The sequence below is a fragment of the Bidens hawaiensis genome, unplaced genomic scaffold, assembly GCF_021521415.1.
Source record: "Bidens hawaiensis isolate Kalapana, Puna unplaced genomic scaffold, B.hawaiensis_p1.1 tig00052074_1, whole genome shotgun sequence".
In the NCBI taxonomy this organism is placed as follows: domain Eukaryota; kingdom Viridiplantae; phylum Streptophyta; class Magnoliopsida; order Asterales; family Asteraceae; genus Bidens; species Bidens hawaiensis.
In genome coordinates, this window is record NW_027499332.1 from 83,251 (window position 1) to 107,239 (window position 23,989).

The 23,989-nt window shown below is 40.0% G+C and overlaps 1 pseudogene across 1 annotated transcript; it reads right to left on the minus strand.

Annotated features, from left to right (window-relative positions):
• Window positions 1–13,982: 13,982 nt before the first annotated feature.
• LOC143599368 (DDT domain-containing protein PTM-like) lies at window positions 13,983–23,986 on the minus strand (annotated as a pseudogene). The gene is made up of 9 exons (XR_013147285.1): window positions 23,082–23,986; window positions 22,166–22,769; window positions 20,534–21,281; window positions 19,172–19,463; window positions 18,975–19,099; window positions 17,664–18,121; window positions 16,681–16,709; window positions 15,945–16,550; window positions 13,983–14,849 (listed from the first exon to the last, which is right to left on the minus strand). The product of XR_013147285.1 is annotated as a DDT domain-containing protein PTM-like (transcript).
• Window positions 23,987–23,989: the final 3 nt, after the last annotated feature.

Below are 23,989 nucleotides of genomic sequence, written 5' to 3' on the forward strand. Positions count from 1 at the left end.
AAACTTTTGTCCTTTTGTGAGGTTTGCATTGTTTTTTGCTTTATGATAATATCTTGCGAGATATTTTCAAATTTTCCCACTTTGAATTTCTGCAAGTGGGGTGAGAGAAATGACGTGGCGGAAAGAGAAACGTCGCACAATAACTGACAAGACCTATGTGACGCCTGTTGACATTCTATATTTGCTTTTTCGTCTTTCCCGCCTGACGTGTCAGCTTGTAATTGGGTCGCTGTTTCTCTCTCCACTAGCGTCCAATCGGTGGAATTAATTGCGACGCGTATAAATAGGCTATATCCACCTCAATTCATTCACACCTTTCTCTGATTTTTTCTTCTTCTTCTCTCTTCAATAGCATATCTGAGATTTCTTCATTCTACGTTTCGACCTTCATAGTTGAGTTTTTTAGTATTATCTGGTATTTTTAACTGTATGGAGGGGGATAAGAAGAGTGCTCCTGCTATTCATGAGGTTGTCGTTAACCTCAAGGAGAAGGACTATAATGACGTTGTTAACATGTATGGCCTGGCGACAGAGTGGGAACCGGAACGTCCGGCGGACGGTGCTGTTGCCACCAAACCACCGGCGAATAAGATGGCCGTTTATGTGAACCACTTTACAATAGGCAATTTCCAGTTTCCAGTGACGAGGTTTGTCCAATCAATCTTGACAACATATGGAGTTCATTTATCGCAGATCCATCCCTTTGGGATGTTAAGAGTTCGACATTTCGAGTTCTGTTGTCGAGCTCGCGAACTTGACCCATCCGTCGGCATGTTAGCCGTTTTTTACAAGATGACCTTCCGCGGCAGATGGTATAGCTGGGCTACCACCGGGAAAGCGGTTAATGGTACTTAATGGATCCGCAGCCTTTATGAATGGAAGCCAAAATTTTTCTGGATTCGGGAGGATGTCAATCCGTTTACGATGACCTATCGTAAGGCGGAAGACAAGATGCCAGTGGTTCCCGCTGCCACCCATGTGGACCTTCCTTGGTTCACGACATTGACCAAAACACCAACTCCTATGCATTCGATACACGAGGGGGCGATGGTGAGTGCTAAGGTGAGCCGTCTATGGCCATTCCCTGATTTGGAGCCATACTACGAAAAACCAAACAAGGGTAGGTCCGTTACTGTTTTTTATTTGTAACTTTCCTCTTGAGGTCTGACTTCTATTTTTGTTGATACAAGTGAAGGCTCTATCTTTAGTACTCTTTTGGACCATGAAGAAGGACTGATGTTGCGCCGCCAAATAGACCCGAATGACACGCCTATCTTAGAGCATACACATGTCAATTTCCTATTCTCCACCGCGCTCCGCCCAGAACCTGTGGTTTCCGAGGCGATGTATGCTAAAGGTGAGGAATTCGTTCTGAAATGTGAGGGTTTTTTTTACAACCTCGACCAATTACTGCTGCCACTTCTAGCGGGGTGATTGTACTCCTCTCGTCTAGTGAAGAGTCATCACTCTGTGAAGGAGGGTAATCAATTGATGCTACTAATACCCTACCTTGAAGTGTAGATCTGACTCGGAAACAGGACCAGAAGCCATCGACCAACAAGGAAGCCAGCAACGAAAATGCCGATGTCACTACCGAGGGACATCAACCATCTGCTGATGATGTTGCCGTCGAAGGTGAACATCAAGCTGTTGGTGAGGGTAATTTTCCAAAATAACGGGGAAACGCAAAGGAAAATCGACCAAGGCCGTCCCGTCCAAAAAACAGAAAAGGCCAAATTTGGGCGCCCATCTCCAACAGCTTGCATCTGATGGTGTATCTTCAGGTAATTTTGATAGTTATAAATTTGAAAACCATTATGAATACGTAAGGTGTGTTCTTGATTTCCTGAAGTATTGTTTTGTAGATCTCCTGAGGGAATCTTCTGAGGATCTTGTAGGTCTAAGGGGTTCAACACCGCCTGCTACACCGCCAACGTCTATGCCAACTGGTGTGCATGATCCGGTAATTGTTGCAAATACCCCTCCTTTTGGGGGTAAGAAAGACGGAAATCCAAAAGATTCTGTCGTTTCTTCACCTCTCCAATTATCCTACCGTTTCAAGGATCAAGGAGGGAGTAGTGCATATGGCTATGGTCCCCAAGCGACCTCGCCCCTTCCTGAGCAAGATCCCACTATGCATTGTCCGCGTTGGTCCATACGTCAGGATTCAACTTTCTCTGACGTGGACATTTCTCAGGAGTATCTGCAGGGGAGTCTTCCACCGGAGGAAAGGGAGCGTCAACGCGGGCGTCCCCGCCAGGAGCTATTGCACTCCTACTGTTATAGCCTAGCCAACAATGTCTCTTCTACCCAGGAATTATGCCGAGACTGGCTGAGCATGAATGAAGAGTGGGAGGAGATGGAAGTTAGGACATCTTAGGCGGAGCAGGAGGCCAAAGACAACCGTCTAGCTGCTGATATTTCCGAACGAAAGTTGGCAGATTCCAAGGTGGCGCTGGAGGCGGAAACAGCTCGCCAGTCTGTTGCTGAGGAAGTCCAAATTGCTTTGCAGCAACGACTGGATGAGCGTGATGAGCTTATTAAGACTTTGAAGGTTGTGTCAGCCGCCAAAGATGAGAGCCTTACCACCCTTGCTACCAAGAACAGGGAGCAAGCCTTGGAGTGTGCAGAGCATAAGATGGAACTAGTCCGGGCCAAGGCTGACAAAAAATGGTTGTTGGCGTAAGAAGTTCCCCAGGTAATTTATTGCTCTAGCATTTTTTATTGAAGTATGTAATCAAACGTAAAACACTTGTTCACGGTTTATTTTAAATAGGTTATCGCCCATATTCGAAGTGGCGATGAACTTGGGAACTGTCTTGCCCGACTTTTGATCGCATCTTCTCAACATGGTCGTCTGACGGGTTTCCGGGAAGGTTTTAAATTTGCTGAAGAAGGTAGACTCCCCGAGGAATTCGTCTTACATGGCCAAAATACCGCCAAGGATCTTGCTGATCAAATGAAGACGTTCGAAAATTTAAAATTCCCTATTGAAGATCAGATAACAGAGTTTGCGGAAAAAGAAGACGGGGTTGAACAGATGAAGGAACTTCTTGCAACTGTCAACGCCGATCAAGAGGACGCGGAAGATGAAGCTGGATAGTTTTATATCTCTTGTAATGTATTTGTAGAACTATCTTCCTTTAATCTTTCTGTAATCCCATTTGTAAATTAATAAGAAGTTTGTTTTATCCGATACACTTTGTCTTATTTTCATAATATAAGTTCTTGTAGGATCTTCTTTTTTTCAATAAAGGATTACGCCTTTCTTATTGTTCGATCATATGGATCCCTCTGGCACGTGGACCAGAATACGTATATTACATAAGACTGAAATATGAAACTAACAATTCTTCATAAACAAGGCCTAAGCCGAACGAAATTACAAGATTTGGCGTTATACGTGTTTCATTAATCTACTTGGCGTGCAGTCCTACCATAAAAAATAAAAACATGTCTTGTTAGATATAGCATTTTTTTAACTGTGCTATGTTCCAAGTTCTAGGGATCTCAGTCTCGTCCAACTTTTCTAACTTGTATGCGCCTTTAGATAATACTTGTTTAATCTTTTAAGGGCCCTCCCAAGTTGGGGCCAACTTTCCTAGAGGCTCTTGGCCGGAAGCTTCATTACTACGGAAGACAAAATCTCCCGCATCAAACATACATTTTTAAACCCGCAAATCATAATACTTCTGCAGTTGGCGTTCGTAATTATGCTCGCGGATTGATGTCAATTCCCTTTTTTCTTCAAGAAGGTTGAGGTTCATCCGTAACTCTTTGTCATTGTCATCAATCAATAGAGTTCGTGCGGATGGAACCCCTATTTCGGCCTGGATCATGGCCTCAGTGTCGTAGGTTAAGCTGAACGGCGTTTCAGAATTGCTTGAATTCTTCTAAGTGCGGAAGGCCCATAGTACATGGGGCAATTCATCGACCCAGCCGGTTCATTTAGTACCTAACCTAGCTTTGATCCCGTCTTTAATTGTCGGGTTGGTTCGCTCAACCTGACCATTCGCTTGCGGATGGGCTACAGATGTGAAGATTTGAGAGACATGCAGTTATTTCAACCATTCTTGAAGCCTGCTATCCGCGAATTGAGTACCGTTGTCACTTACGAGTTCCAATTGAAGACCAAACCGGTAAATTATGAATTCCCACATGAATTTCTTGACACTTGTTGCTGTGTGTGGATGCAACTGGTTTGGCTTCCACCCACTTCGTGAAGTAATCGATGGCCACTATTAGAAACTTGACGCATCCCGGGGCTTCAGGAAAAGTTCCCATGATATCAAGAGCCCATTTTTGGAACGGCCAAGCGGAAGCGACTGGAACGAGTGCGTTCTTTGGTCGCAGTGTGTTGGGAGCATGACGCTAACAGGAATCGCATTTCTTGATTTCCTACACAGCGTCCGGATGCATTCCCGGCCAATAGTATCCGGCATTCATTAACTTTGTAACGACCATTCTTGGACCTGCGTGAAGACCACAGATTCCTTCATGAACTTCTCTGATTAAGTAGTTCGCGTCTTCGGTGTCCAAGTATCTAAGTAGTGGGCCGAGAAAGGAACGTTGGTACAATACACTGTCATTCATCTGATAGTTCAAGACTTTGTGTTTTATCTTCCGCGTCGTGGTCTTTCTTTCTGGTAGAGCTCCTGATGACAGGTAAGCTATGATAGGTGTCATCCAAGACTCTACTCCAGTTTGAATTACCAAAACTTGGGGTTGCGGGATGGACGGGCGATCCAAAACTTCAATATGAATGTCCTTAGCAAAATGTTGAAGCCAATCTGCTAAAGGCGTCCGCTGATTTGTTCTCGCTTCTCTTGATGTGAAAAATTTTAAATGAGGAGAACTGAAGGATTAAATCCTTTGCCTGTGACATATACAAAGCAATTTCATCGTTTTTTACTTCGTAAGTCCCATTGATCTGCCCTGCTATTAGCATGGAATCCACCCGCACTTCCAAGTGTTTTACCCCAAGTTTTTTAGCTATCTATAAGCCTGCCAAAAAAGCTTCATACTCCGCCTCATTGTTAGTACTCTTGAAGTCTAATTTGATGGCGTAAGTAAACTCATGGCCTTTAGGATTGACTAGCCTGAGGCCTGCGCCAGATCCCTCGCTACTGGATGCTCCGTCCGTGAACAACGACCATATTTTTCCTTACTCCGGAGGTACTTGAGGTTGCTGTTCGACTAAGCATTCTTTAGGACGTTGACCGACCCGGAAACCAAGTGTTCAATACTTGAAAAACTGGTTCTGGCATTGGTCAATGCTGCCAAGCGACTCCGCAGATACTTTCAAGGTCATCCCATCAATGTCCTAACCGGATACAAACTCAAGAATGTGTTAAGCAAACCAGAATTGTCTGGATGATTGGCGAAATGGGCCATCGAACTGGGTGAACATGCGATCGAATACAAATCCAGGCCAACAATCAAAGGGCAAGTGCTGGCGGACTTTGTCACAGAGGTTCCGCAACACAAAGAAAACTGACGTAGTAAATTGGTGTTTGGACGTTCTTTCTATCCGTCAGTAGTACGGCCCCAATGGCGATGTCAGTTGCTGACAGATAAAGTGTCAAAGGTTCACCCGCATATGGTGCTGTTAGGGTAGGCAGTTCCATTAAGCACTGTTTGACCTCCAGGAATGCTTTTTCAGCTTCCGCGGTCCATTTAAAATGTGCCTTCTTGAGGCAATTTCTCAGAGTTGACACGAACGGGTGAGACTTGGCTGCGTTATTTGCTAAAAATTTGTTCAGTGCAACCAATCTTCCATTGAGTGTCTGTACCTCCTTGAGGGACGAAGGAGAAGGCATGCGGGCTACTGCCTGGATTTTATCCGGATTGGCCTTAAAACCCGCGCCGGTAACGATCACTCCAAGAAAGTTTCCCTCTTCCATCCCGAAGGTGGCTGGATTCAGCTTCATATTGATGCTTCTCAAAGTTTGAAATGTTTCTTCGATGTCTCTCAGCAACTGATCTTCCTCAATGCTTTTAATTACGAGATCATCCATGTAAACTTCTAAGTTCCGACCAATCTGTTTCTTGAATGCCTCATCCATCAACCGGTAATATGTAGCCACCGCATTCTTTAAACCAAATGGCATCATCTTATAACAGAATGTGCCTTGGTCTGTTCGGAATGTTGTCTTATCTTCATCATCCGCCGTCATGTGAATTTGATGATAGCCTTTGTAGGCATCTAAAAAGCACTTGAATTTGAATGGGACCACAGCATCAACCTTGAGGTCTATTTCTGGCAATGGATAACAGTCTTTGGGACACGCCTTGTTCAGATTCTTGAAATCTATGCATATCCGCCATGTCCCGTTGCTTTTAGGGACAATGACCGGATTGGCGACCCAAGTCTGGTATTGAATTGGGCAGATAATACTAGCATGTAAGAGGTCCTGAACTTGTTCGTTCATTGCTTTTGTTTGTTCCGGACCCATCTTACGCTTCTTCTTCACAATTGGAGTAAACGCTGGGTTAACTCGCAATTTGTGTTCGGCAATCTTTCGTGGGACCCTGGTCATGTCCGCGGGTTTCCACGCGAAGATGTCTACGTTTTTTGTCATCAACTGCTTCAAAAATGTTCTCACTATCTCGGAGATAGCTGGTCCAATTGTTACAGTTTGCCATGGGAATTTCTTGTTCAATACCCATTTTTCAGGTTCAGTCCGCCGAGTTTGCTTCAGAACTTTGCTTGGCTTAGAACTTTCTGTCGTGAAGTAATGGCGAGAGATATGGATGATAGCCACACCGGTACAAGTTAGAACTCCAACAGCACCATGTGTTGTGGATGGATAGGCGTTGAAATCACCAATCGCTTCCCGACCCAAGATAATGTCATGCTTCGATGTTGCCGGTAAAACTAAAAATTCGACCTCCTCAGTTCTTGAATGAATTCCGTCACTTAGAGTGACTGGGAAGGAAATCACCCTTCGCGGGTGCATTATCTTGCCTCCAAATCCCGATACAGGAGCATGAATGAGTTTCAATCTCTCCTTATCGTCCTCATCTAGTTGTTCGAAGCATTGCTCATACATTATATCCAACGTACTACCAGTGTCGAAGAAAACGTATTGCGAGCGATAGTGACCAGAGATGGCGGTGATAATCAAGGGATTCTTATTACAAGGACCTCCTTTGATTCTTGGAAAAATCAAAGGCTTATTCTTCCATTCTTTCTCCTCGGACTCTCTTCTTTTTCCCCCGACCTTGTGTCCGCCTTGGATCATATGAACGTTTAAGTCCTTGACTTGCTTTTTGGGCGGGCCTTGGTTATCTCGTGCTGGAGCCTTACCAGTTCCACGTTTTCCACCTTTTACCAAATGTCCATGTTTTCCTGATTTCACAGCCGCCTCAATCTCATTTTTTAGAGCAACACACTCGTTCGTATTATGACCGATGTCATCATGAAACGAACAGTGCTTTTTGGCGTCGACGAATGATATCCTTGTGAGTGGCTTTGGTTTTCTAAAATTCATATTCTTCATAGTGAGGATTTTAGCGGGAGTTTTTGAAAATGGAGTCCAACTGTTTGAGCCTCGAGTCGAGGAACCTGCTTTGTTCTTGTTGCCAATCAAAGATCTGGCATCAAATGGCTTAGACGCTTCCGCGGACGGCTGGAGTCGGGACCAAATGGTTCCTTTGCCTGTCTGTTCGGCTGCGGATTCTGGAATTCGACTTTCAAATTCTATTTCTGATTGTTAGTTGCCAACGTCCTTTGAGTTCTGGCGAATAATTTCGTTGCAGTCATGATGTCATTCCAGGACGTGGGCACCCCATCTTTTCCAGTCAACGTCATAATCAATTCGTCACTCTACACATTTTTGCGGAATGCTCCCCGCAACATATCCTTGCTTACGCAACTGATATTGAGGCTTTCGTTGTTAAAACGGGTAATGAAGTCTTCGATAGACTCATTGTTCCGTCTAATGACGTCCAATATTTCGGATGGGTCGTGGGTGTGTTTTCTCTGCTGGCTAAAGTGTTGTGAGAATTTAGCAACAAAATCATCCCAGCTTTTTATCTGTCCATCTGGCAGCTTCTCGAACCATTCCCTTTCCGTCCCAGTGAAGGTTAGTGCGAACATGTGACACCACTATGGGAGAGTACAGCCGCTAACTCCTCCCACTGCCACGAAGTTTAATAAGTGATCACTGGGATCAGTCGTTCCATCATACTTTCCTATGGATGTTGGGATTTTAGCATTGACTGGAAACGGGGAAGTTGCAATTTTTGCGATGAAATTCGATTTCTCGGCAAAAGCAGCCGGACGATATGGCTTGGAAAAGTCTTCCTCAGCATCACTGTGATAACCCGCCTGGCGAACTACCGCCTGCAGACGGCTAGTTCCCTCATGTAAGTGAAGGCGGCTATCACCAGTGTAATCACTGATATCACCTGGACGGTACGACGGGTCGTAACTATTGTACTCATCAAGGTAAGATGGTATGTGCATGACCATACGAGGACGGTCCCGCAGCCTTCGAACTTCTCTAGGATCTCTCTCCGCCTGAATACTATGGAGGATCTGACTCCTCCTTACTACTGGAGGAGGAGAGAGAGACCTCCTAGGAGACTCTTCGTAATTAAAAGTTCGAGCCTGGAGTCGCTCTTCACGTACTCGTCGCTCGTACTCTGCTACCACCTTTTCTTGTTGGAGACGGAACCACTCGTCCGGAGACAAGGGTCCCCTACTTCTGGAAATATGATGATGAGTTCTTCCTTGCTCAGATTCGTCATAATCATCCTCCATACCTAACTCTGATTGAGCCCGACGAGTTTCTTTCGTAATCCGCCCAGGATTTCCGGATTTGGAACCTCCCGGCGATGTGACATGCCCAAGGTCCGTCGGAGTAGGACCTGCTGGTATCGTGGCATGTCCCAAATCTCCTGGAGCAGAACTACCAGGAGCAGTGATACGTGCGAATACACTCGAGGCAAAGCCTACGGGTGTTTCAGTATCAGTAATACGTGAAACAGGTACAGGAGTTCCCGTCAGCCCTTTAGGAAGCTTACTCATATCGCACGAACCAAAAAACCAACAAAAACTTGTGCAGTTCTAACACCAAAACAGATGGCGCCAATGAAGAAACACCAATCCAATCCCCTATACGGGTCGTGAATCTAATGAGTCAACCGGGTAGGATACAACAACAACCAACACGATATGAGCACAACTTCCCAAAGTCCAGTGACCGGAACCTGCAAAACAGACACCGTGAGCTCGTTACGGGAAGGACAAGAGGGGGGTCTTCCCGTAACCACCCTCCGGCGTGAGAATAAGTACTGTTCTGACGTAAAGAAAGTACCAGAGTACTGAGATATATACTTGGGAGTGAATGTGTACCTCATGCAAATGAAGAGGGTATTTACAGCAGAAGGATGTGGGAATTATGATTGGGCCAGCTGTCCCTTTCTAGAAGATCTCTCATAATCGTCTGGACGCGTGTCTTCACGTGATAGGTTGAGCTATATGTCCCATGTGCATGGGTATAACAACCTGGACACGCGTCATTCTATGATAGGACGAGTTGATCCCTGGCCATGTGCACGGTTATAACTACCTGGCCAGGTGTCCTCCATCCACTAGTTGATGAGTCACGTATTCTCCAAGTAACGATCGTGGTTATTCTTCTAGAAGGTAGTTAGCTATTTACAGCTGTCCTGTTGGCATTGCCTTCCGGTCACTTGGCGGATAGATTTGCTATCGCGCGGATGACGTCTCAGGACGCCTGGATGTTTCCACGTGTGACGTAAGAGTGTTATTCCTCTATTAAGTTATGCGGATGATTTATATGTTCCGCGGGTGGCGTATGAGGGATTCCTTTCCTACCCGCGGATAATACTTAAGGGTATTTGGGTCTTTTTGGTACCCTACCTCTATAATCACCTTTTGGTAAGCCCATATCCATACTTGCTCCCACCCTTTTCGTTTTGTTTAATCTCTACACCAAGGCCCACAATATAAAGTGCAAGAGTAGGATTATTCACCCCATCTTTTTCATTCAAAGTTTCCAAAATTCCTACTGATATTTGGTTATTTTGTTCAGTAACAACATCCATATTCTTAGCAAGTTTATTTTTATTTTTATTTTTTTGAATAATATCAAGTCTCGTGTCGATAATCAAACAAGAACTAAACAAATAGCTCTCGTTTATATTAATCAGAAAATCACTTAAAAAACTGATTACAAATCTATCAAAACCCTAACTTGGTTTGACTCTTGGTGAACCCTCACTCGGTTACACCAACTTCGCCTCTCTAATGTCTAACCATAACTCGGTTTATATAGACTAACCTAACTTGCTAGCCAAGACATTACCAAATATAATAAAGCCTTAATTCCTGGGCTAGGCCTTACACATGGGCCAAACAACAATTGAGCCAACAATCACCCCCGCAATTGTTGTACCCGAGTCACCCGACTCACCCCCTAATTTCCTACTCGAAATAGACGGGTCTTCAACTTCACACTTGTCATCCTTTACTTGATTCTCCCGAGGCTTTTCTTGATATCTTGCAATGTTCTTTAGGCTCCACCCGACATGAAGTAACACTTGCTTCGTTTGATCATTAGACGCCTTCCCTTAGACTTGAATCACTTTCTTGATCACGCGTTTAGTTTCTTGAACACTCTTCTTTGGACTTTGAATTTTGAAACTTGGATCTTTGATTCGAATCTGAATCGTAACCGGCTTGTCTTCTTTCAGTCCAATATTTTGAAGATCCCTACCTGCAAAATTCTTCATTCCACCGATAGCTCGTTTACCGGGACTTGTTATCTTGAGGCTAATCTTGAACAATCAATTCTTGGTCCTTTTCACCTTCATCAAAAGCATACCTTTATAATCTTTAATGGTTAGCAAATCGTATTTCATGCTTGACCAAGACTTATGATATTGCATTGTAAGCTCGGGATGTAGTAGACATCGATCGACAAACGTTTCTCCATGTTTTTCCTTCAATTAAGACCGACCCTTTTCCCCGAATATCAATACAAGATTCATCTCCGATCTTCACCTTTCCTGTGACTTGTTCATTCAGTTCATAAAAATACGCTTTATTACCCGTCATGTGATTCGATGCTCCGTTGTCGAGATACCAACCATCTTTCTCCATCGGTTCGGTTTTGAAACGCTTAGGAATCACCCCGTCTTCATTAGAAAAACTATTTTTTGATCACCTTTAATCATAAATAAACTTGGATCAAAATCATCAATTTTGTTCAAATTAGATTCTTCATTTTTCTTCATACGTTCCAGACAAGTAGACGCAAAGTGACCGAACTCATCGCAACGGTAACACTGAACCTGTGACATATCCTTCCTTCTTCATTGACGATCCTTCGATCTTCTTTGACTCGTATGCCTTGACCCATGATGTTGACCATCTCGGTTTTCACAACCATCTTGATCCCCATCCTCTCGATCTTAACCTTTGGTTTCATGACCTCTTCCAAACCCCTGTGAACTCGGCCAACCCTTACCTCGGCTATCGGACTAATCATACGACTTGCCTTTGTAATTACTTTCCGACCGATTGAAAAGTAACTGATCTTGTGAACTTGAAACGCGTTCTCTCCCTCGTAGACGTTCCTCAAACACCTTAAGTCTTCCAACGGCATCTTCAGACATCAAACTATCAAGATCAACACTTTGCTCGATTGAGGCTACAAGTTGAGAATACTTATCTGGAACCGCATCCAGTAACTTCTTTACCAAGACATCTTGCTCGAACACGTGACCTAGACTCGTTACCTTTGAGACAATACTTGTTAATTTTTCCTGCAAACTGATCAACGGTCTCGTCTTCCGCCATCTTGAGTTTCTCAAATTCACTTTTCAACGTTAGCAGTCGAGCCTTTTGAACTCGCTCGGCCCCCAACATATCGTGCTTTCAAAGCCGTCCATATATCCCGGGCATTCTTATATTGAGCAATCTAAAGAAGAATATCACCTTCTATTACTTGAAACAAAAGCGTTTTTGCCGTTTTATTCTTCTTCGCATCAATAACCACACCCTCGTTCGGTTGAACAACTTCTCATAACTCTTGATCATCTAAGATCGCTTCCACCGCAATCGCCCATGTGATGTAATTAGTTCCATTCAGCTTTGGAACTTGCAGCGATATCCCCCCACTCGCTGTGGGTGGGATTATCGTATTTTCTTTGTCACCTGCAATTAACGGTGTTGAACCCCCTTGCTCCACTTCGTTGGAACAAATACAAACCAAACAGTCTGAACAACTTTTCATAACCGAACCCACTTGCTCACAGAATAAATCAAACCTTGGTTAAAACCTAACTCGTTTAACCCAATAAATACAAACTCTGAATTGAACCCACTTGTTCAATCTAGATAAAACTTAAGAATCAGTGTCGAACCAAACTTGTTCAACCAACAAAGGAAAAATCAAACCAACTTTTTTTTCTTAATTCCTCGTCCAAGACAGTTAAAACCAATAAACAAAATTTGTATTCTTCTTAGCCAAAATTGTCAACAAACCCAAAAGAAATACAAAGCTCTGTGAGAAACTCTTTCCTTTACTCTATCGTAAAACAATTATAAACAATAGTAGCTAAAGACCTTTTGACTTTTATGACCCACAATACACTACGGAAAAGAGAACTCAAACAAACTCTCTATAATTGATCCCTCCTCCTTATTGATAACGGCTCTGATACCAATTCAAGTCTCATATCGATAATCAAACACGAACTACACGAATAACTCTCGTTTATATTAATCAGAAAAATATCACTCAAAAAATTAATTACAATTCTATCAAATCCCTAACTCAGCTTAACTCTTGATGAACCGTAATCTGGTTACACAAACTTCACCTCTCTAATGTCTAACAATAACTCGGTTTATATAGACTAATATAACTTGCTAGCCAAGACATTACCAAATATATTAAAGTTGTAATTCTTGGGTTGGACCTTACACACGGGCCAAACAACAATGAGTTAACATAATATGATTATCACTTGCCAATTGAAAAACCGGGATTGTTGCGTCAACATCCAATCTTGTCATAACTTGCGCAATTAAAATTCAATAAAAAACTAATTAAACAATAAACTCTAACATCCAATTTATACTAAAATAAATGGAGAGAGACATGAAAATAATATAATAAAAACAATAAAATATAAAATAACATAATAAAAGATATTGTTGATGTCAAAAATGCAAAACCAAACCATATGTTTCTAATCCGATATGGTTTCGCACACCCGCGAATAGCTTTGTTCTTGAACAAATAATCTTCTTTCCCGACCAAAAAGACAATTAATTTAATTATTGAATCAATTAAACAACTTGCCGCATCTTTGCTTCATCTTGAGTTTTTAAATCTTTAAACTTTTTATTTGTTTTAGCCTGCCCTGCCCTAATCTCTATTCTTCATCTTTTTGAATTTTGATATCACACTTTTTATAATATAAGGGCTCTTGTTGTAATCAAGATCCAATAGTCTACAGTCTAGCAGCTTAATTTCACTCAGCTCACTAGTCACTGCCATTCAAACTCATCATAACCCTTTCCAACTAGCAACCCCTACTACTTCCACTAATGCTTGGTATACTAATAATTTCTGTCATTCAAAGTTCAAACCTTGCTTTCATCTCTTCTTAAATATCTTCTTTACCTGCAAGCATGAATTCCCGTGACAAATCACTTGGTTGGCCTTTCACCCACAGCCACAACTTATCCACCGCCTGTGCAGCCTCACGTCAATACCTTTTGAGCTTTGGTTTTGCGACCATACTCCCAGGGCGGTTCCTCTTCCAACTCGTCCCAGAATGGGCGTTATGGAGGCACCATTTGCCAAACTTTTCAAACCCCATTTCCCTCATAGACATTTTATCAACTGTTCACCTTCTGAATAAAGCACATCAAAAAATAACTAAAACAAAGTAAAAGACACCATATAAAGAACTAAAGCAAACAAACATACCAAGTAAAGAACTGTAATCTATAACGAAAACCAGTTGGATCATTTGGTGTTTCCTAAAAACTCAATGTAAGAAGAATATCTCAAGGATAAATCAACCCATACCATGGCATTCACCAGAATACGGGTTCGATGTTAAATGCTAATCCATTAACTAAACTCGCTAATCAACAACTAACTCAACACAACCTGTCTTTCAATCAACAACACTTGTAGTTGCCTTCAAAGAACCAGCTTCTTCAACCATTGGCAATGCAATTGCTGGCCCGTTTTCTGCAGGCTTTTCTTCAAAACCAGACACAGGCCTGTTTTGTAGGTCTTCTTCAGACCCAGGCACAGGCAAATTTTGTCCAGGGTTTTCTTCAGACCCAGAAACAGGCCCGTTTTGTGCGGGGTCTTCTACAGACCCAGACGTGGGCCCAGTTTGTACAGGGTCTTCTTCTGACCCAGGTGTAGGCTCGTTTTGTCCAAGTTCTTCAGATCCAGACGCAGGCCCGATTTGTAGAGAGTCTTCTGACCCAGGCACGGGCCCATTTTGTCGAGGGTCTTCTTCAGGCCCGGATGGGGGCACGTTTTGTCCAGGGTCTTCCTCAAACACAGGCACGTGCCCATTTTGTTCAGGGTCTTCTTCAGAACCAGACACGGGTTCTGCATCAATGGGTTTCTGCTCCGAAAATACTGTTGCACTTGCCACATCAGCAATAGCAAACTGAGTTCCCTCTTTGCTTTTTGGTTTACTCGATTCAGGTTTATCACTTACGGAATTTATGAGGGGGCAGATGGGTGCAGGCCTCTCGCGACACCTATGGCACTTAAAGCCGATAATAACCCCTATGTGCTCATCTTTAAGCCCAAAAGCATCCCCATGAAACCAGTCTGAAAAAAAAACAGAATTAATAATCAGAAATTTTAATACCCAAATTTGGAGATTCGCACTGGTGCATCTCCAAGTGGTGAAACGGGTCAAAAGCTGGTTAAAAGTAAAGGTGTAAACGACCAGAGCTTAAACATGCTCGAAGATAAGTTGGAGATTATTAAGATACAAGTTTAAGCCTAAACTTCCTACACCGACCTTAAGTATGCTCGAGGGCCTGAACGAGTCATTTACACAAATACAATACTTCTTATTTTGTATAATAAATATATATCATTACAATTCGTGAAATTATGATCAAAATATTTTTTATTTTTTTATACATATACATAGTTTATAAATACAGATATAAATGGATATAAATCTATTTAAATGAAACAAGGAATAACATCATTAAAAACCAACATATTTCTCATTTTTATGAATAAGTCCATTAACATAAGTTTGGCATAAAAGTCCATACACTGGTCAAAAGAACATGAGAAGTCCGTTAACTCAATTTTGTTGTATTAAAGTCCTTGTACTTTTCAATAATACATGTACTTTTGAACAAAATAATTAAGATATCGACCTGTTATCTCTTAAATTTGTCAAAGTTTGATGAAGTGGCAATTCAATTTTCTTTTCAAAAAATAATATATAATCTCATTTTGATGAATTTTAAGGGTAACAAGTGATTATTCTAAATATTTTATTCACAAGAAGATACATTCTAGATAAGTGTAGGGACTTTAATACAGGAAAACTGAGTTGGGGGACTTTTTCTTGCTTCTTTAACATGTAGTGGGAAACTTTTATATGCCAAAAGTATGTTCGGAGTTTTTCATTAAAAATGAAAAAGCATATTGGCTCTTTTATGATATTAACCCATAATTAATTAAATACTTAAAAAATATAAACGAGGCAAGCCTGAGCTTTAGGCATAGAGCTTGAAACGAGCGGAGCTCGAGCTTGGGCAAGCTCAAAATCTCGGCTTGGCCCGGCTCATTTACACCCATACATAACACGTTTTAAAATCATACTAAGTGTATAGAAGTACCCAACAAGCCCTTTTTGCCACCTCTACATAATAGTATGCAAACAAGAAAAAGAAATACCTTTGCAGGAATCACAACTAATATAATTCAACCATGATTTGAATTCTGGTTCATGACAAATAGAACATTTAGGAGACTCATCAGGGATGGAATCCGACCGTTGAATATGATTCTTGGATCTAAAATCATCTACTCGTTCACCATCAGGTTTTCTTGACAACAGAAGACCATTTAGCCAATAAATAGCATTCACCGCAGGTGATCGCCTCTTTTTATAACTTAGCTTGATGACCTTTCTTGGTCTTCCACGTTTACCTTTCGGTTTTTCAATTTCATACATAGAGTTTAACTGCTTTTTACCGCCACCAAATTTTGACTGTTTCTTCTTCTTCTTCACTGGCTTCTTTTTACTTTGCAGTGAAACAATTTTGGCAGTGCGTGCAGATCGTCTTAGGGGTACAACAAAACCTTTATTATTGGCTTGCTGTTGCAATGATTGTTTTCCTTTGCCACCTTTTTTGGTTGCTTTTGTGACCTTTTTGTTCTTCCGAGCACCTATTTTCCCCTTCTTGGGACCCGCAGCCTTCACTGTGTCGCCAGCATGGCATTTGATGCATGTATACGTGCCTCCAGGTACCTTCTTCACATGTCTTTTATGGAAAAATCCTGTAGTTTATATCAATTGCAATAATTAAAGTGGCTTCTTTTGATGAAATAAAGGTATCACAAAGATAAAATAAAATTTTAAAATTTATATCCTTCACAAAGAACAGAGAGTAGTGCAGAAAATATTTACCTTCGCAATATTGGCAGCTAATAGCATCCCTGAAGTAACAACAAAAAAGTACCAAAAAATTAGCCCAACTACAAAAAGAATATAGCAGGAATGCTACACGTGAACGTAACTACAATCATGGGTGAAGGGATAATATGTTCTGTAAAGTCAAATGCATCTTGATTTTCCAACTTAGTTTGTGTACAAAGGAAGTAATCAGACATTAAAAAGAACAAAAAAAGAATCAATAAGTCTTTGGGAAAAGTGATTATGATATACTGATCAGGCACCTTTTGTCTTTAAGTTCCCATTTGAGATATTGAAATCAGATAATTTAACTATTAGACCCCATTGCATGCAAGTAAAAAACTGCAAGGCATGATATGATATTACTATAGTAATTCCTTTTACAAGCTGATTCTTTTATAATTATACAAGGGTTAAATTGCTTTCGTAAGCTCTTTCATTTAAGATCAGATTTAATAATTTAATATCTTGGTCAAACAAGCTAGCATGATTATATACTATGCAGTTGACTTCGGTGCTATAGCGGTTATCGGACCTCTAGCAGAATATCGATCAAAATATCAGTCAGTTTATCGGTACCCGATAATACAGCGATATTGACCAATATTTGACCGATATATCACCAATTTTCCCGATCTTAGCTTTTAAGTCTTAATTGTCATTTTTTAGTGTTTAATGTTAATGTTTTAAGACTTAAACGTTTCCTACTTGCTACAAAAGTTAGTGTTTTGTAAGTTGGAAAAGGTTAATTTGTTAATGGTAGGAGAGTATACTCAATTGTTAGTGGCTATATATATAAATTCTGCATGATATTATAAATATCGATATCCGACCGATAACCCACCGTGATAACCGATATCTCAAATATCGGTCCTTGACAATATCGGTTTTAAACCGATATCCGATATTTTTCAGCATTAACTACATATATTACATACTCCTTTTATTACATACAATATAAAATGTGCAAGTTGTACCTGATAAGAACCTCCTTATTGCAGTGGCTACACAGATGACTCACAGGTTTTTCTGCTTTAGATAAAAGGTAGTCAAAGATATTTTTCTTTGAAGGGTTTTTAGTGCTAACTGGAAGACTAATACTACTACTAGTCTTATTGGACTTCAATGAAATTCTTTTGTCTTCAAACGGTTTCAAAAGAAACAATGGAACATAAGGCTCCTGCACCCAATACTTCTTCCTTTCACTTGATGCTGAGTCATCTACCTTAGACCCATGTTTTACAACAGTATCGGGTATAAATCTTCTTTTCCCAAAATCTAGAAGATACTTCGCACCACCACCTTCTGAAGACTTGCGCCGGATTATAGCCTTCTTAAATGATCTCATTGACTTTAAAGATTCCTTGTCCATCTTTGCCAGATGACTGCTGTTCTCAATCTCTTCCCATTTAATGTGTGCATCAAGTTCCCTAATCTGACAAATAGAATCACCAGTCATTAAAACACACACGTATATACATGATTGCATATACATAAAGTGTACATATATATAAGTAGAGGTTCATTACAAAAGACTAAATTTTTGCAAGAAGTATAAGAAGAAACACAAAGCGTAGGGTCTGGTTGACCCACCAACACGTGTTTTGTAAACTTTGTACATAATTAAGGTTATAGAAAACAGCAAAACTTTAATAAAACCATAGTTACCGAATACGCTCCAAGTAGCGCGAATTGCGTATTGATACGCACTGTGCCGAAACGCAATACGATTGCGTACCGAACGCTAATGAAATCGCGTACCAATTCCGATGGTACGTCGATCCAATACGGTAATTTAATCAATCAATTCGGTAATGAAATCGTGTTTCCGTGATGTGAAATTCGTGAATTGGATCGTTATTTTAGCGTTCCCATCGTTATTTTAACTTTTGTTTTGGATTATGGAACTTTTGTTTTGGAATTTGGATTATCTGTTATGGTTCTTATGGAATTATGCATAATATTGTAATATGTTATGGATCTATGAATAATCTCTTTTGATAATATGTTATGAAATTAATGTTTTGGTAATTTTTGTTTTAAATTGGGTATACCGAACCGGATACTATAGTACACCGTACCAGTTCGTACCGGTTCGTACCGAAATGAACCTACCCCCCTCCGTACCGAATACGTCACGTTGAGCGAATTGCGTACCCGTATTTCGTTCCCATACCGGAGCGTACCGCGATTTAGGTAACTATGAATAAAACTATATCTCAAACTAAATGATTTTCTGGTTAAACTAACTAATAAGGTCTGAGTAAATACAACTAAATTAAAGGTACCTGAAGAGCAAGCTGTTCCACAGTAACGGCTGACTGGACCGAAGCTCTCCACACAAGAACTTTACTTCTCTTCGGAAAATCAGAACTTTCAGGATACAATATACCATCAATCTTCGTGCCCCCACCTATAATAAACAATAATTTCAAATTAACAACTAATTAATTCAAATTTGCAATTACAAGCTTCTTAAATAGACCTTGACGAGCAGCTTTGCGAGCCAACGAGCAAGGCAAAACCTTCCAATTAAAAAGCCGTCTTGTGAGACTCCCGCCCCTCCACCAAAATAGGCCCACACCACTTGATGCATTTTTAGACGAGTTTGGTTCTGGATCCAAAGACTTGGATCTTTTCTTTCCAACCACGTTTCTTGTTGAGGGAAAGCGAAGCTTAGATGACACAACATGAGAAGCGGACCCCACCGTGGCCACTGAATCCACGTGCTTTATCCACTCATCCGATAATGCACGAGACCATATATTGGACTCTAGCTGAGCAAAAGTAGCAAAAATTATAAGTGAATATCAAACAACACATTTTCTAACCAACAGTAGCATAAACAAAAAATTCTGGTATCTATAACAGTAGCATAATTATATATTCTACTAAGAAAGTGAGAAGTCATTAATGTATGCCAAAAACGTGCATTTTCTAACCAAAAATAGCATAAACCGTAAAACTTTGGTATCGATAATAGTAGCATATATCATATATTCTACAAGGAAGTCATTAACACACCAAAAGTATGCATTTTCTAACCAAAAGTAGCATAAAGTAATAAACCATAAAACTCTGGTATCTGTAATAGTAGCATAAATCATAGATTCTTCAAAAAAGTCATTATGGTATCTGTAATAGTAGCATAAATCATAGATTCTCCAAAAAGTCACTAATGATTGCCAAAACCACACATTTTCTGACCATAAGCAGCATAAACCGTAGAAGTCTGGTATCCTTAATAGTAACATATATAAAAATTTTTACTAAGAAGTCATTAATATGCCAAAAATGCGCATTTTCCAAAGAAAAGTAGCTTAAACCATAAGATTTGGGTATCTATAATTTTAGCATAAATCGTATATTCTACCAAGAAGTCATCAATGTATGCCAAAATCTTGCATAATTTAACTAAAAGTAGCATAAGCCCTAAAATTCAGGAATCTCTAGGTCGTATATTCTACTAAGAAGTCATTGATGTATGCCAAAAGTGCGCATTTTCAAACCAAAAGTAGCATAAACCCTAAAATACGGGAAACTGTAATAGTAGCATAAATCGTATATTCTACTAAGAAATCGTTAATGCATGCGAAAAGCGCGCATTTTCTAACAAAAAGTAGCACAAACCCAAAGATCTGGTATAATAGTAGCATAAATTGAATATTCTACTAAGAAGTTATTAATGTATGCCAAAATCAGGTACTTTTAAACCAAAAGTGGCATAAACCCAAATATTACGGTATCTTTAATAGTAGCATAAATCATATATTCTACTAAGTCATTAATGTATACCAAAGCACGCATTTTCTAACCAAAAGTAGCAAGAGGTCAATGAAAATCTTACCATGAGCAAGAGGTCTTTAACTGGAGCAATATCAGATGCATCGTGAAAACGTTTATGGTAAAGCTTTGGGAAATGAGGATTGAGCCAAGGACCCAACAAAAGACCACGCAATCGATCTTCAATGTATAAAATATGACACATAACATCAAGAAAACGTTCATTCCGGCTTATTATTCGTGAATCAAAACCCAATATTTGACTTGTATAATTTTCCAAAACATAACCGTTATTCATGTAGAATAAACAAATCCCATCATCAGTAGGAAACTTGCAAGCCATACACCAGCCACACTTTTCTCTACGAGCATCTAGACTCAGATTGTGAATGTTTGACCAGAAAAAGTCAGCAGGTATCTTTGCTATGGCTTTCATTTGTATTGATATCAATTCCTCTAAAGTTTTTGTAGGTGCTTGAATGTTAGTCTTATTGTCTGGAACTTTCCGGGCCCATTCTTCAGCCACTGATGATGCCACTCTGGCAAAGGCATAAAAATTCAGGTAACTGTTTTCTAACTGCTGTGACATGTTCTTTCTTGTGCCCGTCCTGTCTACTTCTACCGGCTTTTCTGAATCCAATTTAGTTTTCGCAACATGAATTTTATTGTATAAATACCAGTGCTTTGTGATGGCATCCAATATATCTTCGTAAGGGCCATTTGATAACTTAAGTGTGTCGATGAGGGCGGTCAAGTCATTCATGTGGTAGTAATGATACGAGGTTTGGGTTTCAGCATCACCAAGATCTGACCTGTAAATAATCAATTAGAAAAACACGAGGTTAGTTCATGTAATATTTTATCTGTAACTGTCCCAACAGGTAAAATATATTGGCTCAAAAGAAAACAATCAATAGAGACCTATATGTACATATGCATAGGACCTCTTAAATCATTCTAATCAAAGAAAAAAGTCTTAAATGTCAAACAACCCATTTTGAGCTGTTACCCAACTTCCCACCATGTTCGATTTCACCCCTAATTAGGGCTTTATACAAACCGAAACAAACAACACCTTGTTCGTGTTCATGCATTAAGAATTTACCAGACAAACTAACAGTTCATAAACACATAACCGAACAAAATTTCCTGTTAGTGTTCTTCATTAACGAATTGAATGTGTTCGTGTTTGTTCATTAATTTCATAAACAAATGCAAACAAACACAAATCGACAAATGAAACTATGGAAGACTCGAAGCGGCAATTTAAGAATGTTGGAAAAATGGAAGCCCTAAATCTTAATTGACTAGCTTAAATTAGGATAACAAAGTAAATAAAATTAAATCATAAAGGTTTAAAGGTTAGTGACTTAGGGCGATCAATAAAAATTTAAAAATAAAAATAAAATTAAAAAAAAAACCTTTCATACATGCACGTTCACGAACACAATTGAACGAACGAGACCTGTGTTCATGTTCATTTATATAATTAATCGAACGAGATTCTTTGTTCACGTTCGTTCATTTATCAAATGAACCAACACAAATAAACCTCCACCAAACATTCGGTTCATTTACAACTTTTACTAAATGGAAAAGAAATCCAGAAAAAGATTCAATCAACACAAAATTTCAAAACCAATCAAAACAAGAAAAGAAACTGCTTCAATATTACAACTTAAAAGAATGAACTTACACCAAGATGAAACCACAAGTGCTATAATACAACCGTCCATGTGCATCAACTCCCAATAACTCTGCACCTCGTATTGCTTTCGCCACGTTTAATATTAAGATTCTTCTTGTCAACTACACACTCTGGGCAATACCAATCGCCATCTGGCAAAAGATTAGTGGCAATACCTACACACTTTGAATGATACGCTGCAGGACAGCCATCACAACATATTAAGTTACCATCCATGTTGCAAAGGCAGCATTCATCACTGTTCCGATCCACACTTTCATCAATAACCTCTTCACTCATGCATGAACTACCAGAAATAGACATTGTTGTCTTCTGTTTCTTAGAAGCCGTCGATTTTGTATTTAAATCTGGATCCATAAGATTAGTAGGATCTCCCAGCAACCTCCTATTAAGTTCTGAACTTATAGCTTCCATTTCTATCACGTCATCACAAATATATTGTAACATTTTAACCTTCACGGATCCCGCCTGTTTGTGGTAGTCAGTCTTGAATAACTTCAATTCAGCAAGATCAAAGCCAGGTTTCATAAGTAGGTATCCGGCCATGTAAATAGGCCATGTGATCAAATCCAGTAAATCCCAGTTAAGATCCCTGCATTTATAAACTAAGTAAATAAACAGAAAAACTCAAGACCATTCACATTAGAATCTCTATCTCTATAATTTAACTAGATATCACATTTCCCTAACTTATCTCTGTATTTTGTTTAACCTACTACATGTGACTCTCCATCTCTATCTATATTGTGAATGTTCCACCAGAGAAAGGGCAAAATGGTCATTCTTAGAAGGAGCAAGATGGTCCAAGTCAGCTTGCATTATAGACCTTTTTTTGTCAATTTCTTTTAACTCAATGCATTGATGGTTAATTTGGTTAAAATTGTACAAAACAAAAGATGCATACCTTAAGCAATTAGTAGCTGATGTTGAACCCTCACTTGATTGGAACTCTAGAAGCTTCCTCAACGTCCGCAAAAGAGAAACATGAATAGAGTTAATCAATAAACTGGGAGAGTTGCTTCTAAGTGACACTACAAAATCAGCGAGCTCAAACGGGCTTAAAAACAATATTGTGCTGAATGACCTTAGAAAAGCATATACTGAGAAAACATCAAGTACAGGAAGGTCATCTAAATTCAAGTTTCCTGTTGATGGCGGTAACTCAATCTTTGGAGGAACAATATTAACTTCTTCAGATTCTTTACACTCAGAACTTGTAGGCTGGTTCTCTGAAACAGCACTACCATTATCATCATATACATCATCAAGTTTGATAGCATGACCATCACGATCGTCACCCAAAAACATCGATCGTCTTCTAGCACTCCTTCTTAACCCACTTTCTGCGGGAGTTTTTGGAATATCCGCAAGACATTTCCTCTTTCTACCTCGTTTCTTACCACCCATGTCTGTTTTCTCCAAACTTTCATGATAATCAACGTCATTCTTATCCGTCTGATTATTAAAACAACTCTGAATCCCCAACACTATCGGACGTCTCGTTGCACCGTCACCGGAAGCATCTTTACCGGTATTCTCTCCCTTAATATAACCACCGAGATCAACATCTTGATTCTTAATATCATCATCATTTAAGTCCATATTGAAATCCAAACACCGTCCTTCCTTAAGATTAACAGCGTCATCCTCCACTAAATCTTTCCCTTTTGACTCCAAATCATTTTCATCAATCAACTCCAAATTCAAATCAATCCCGTCATCATTTACACTTACTTTCTCACCATTAGAGTTCAGATCGTCATAACAAACACTAACATCATTACCATTACTATTACGATTATCATTAACAAT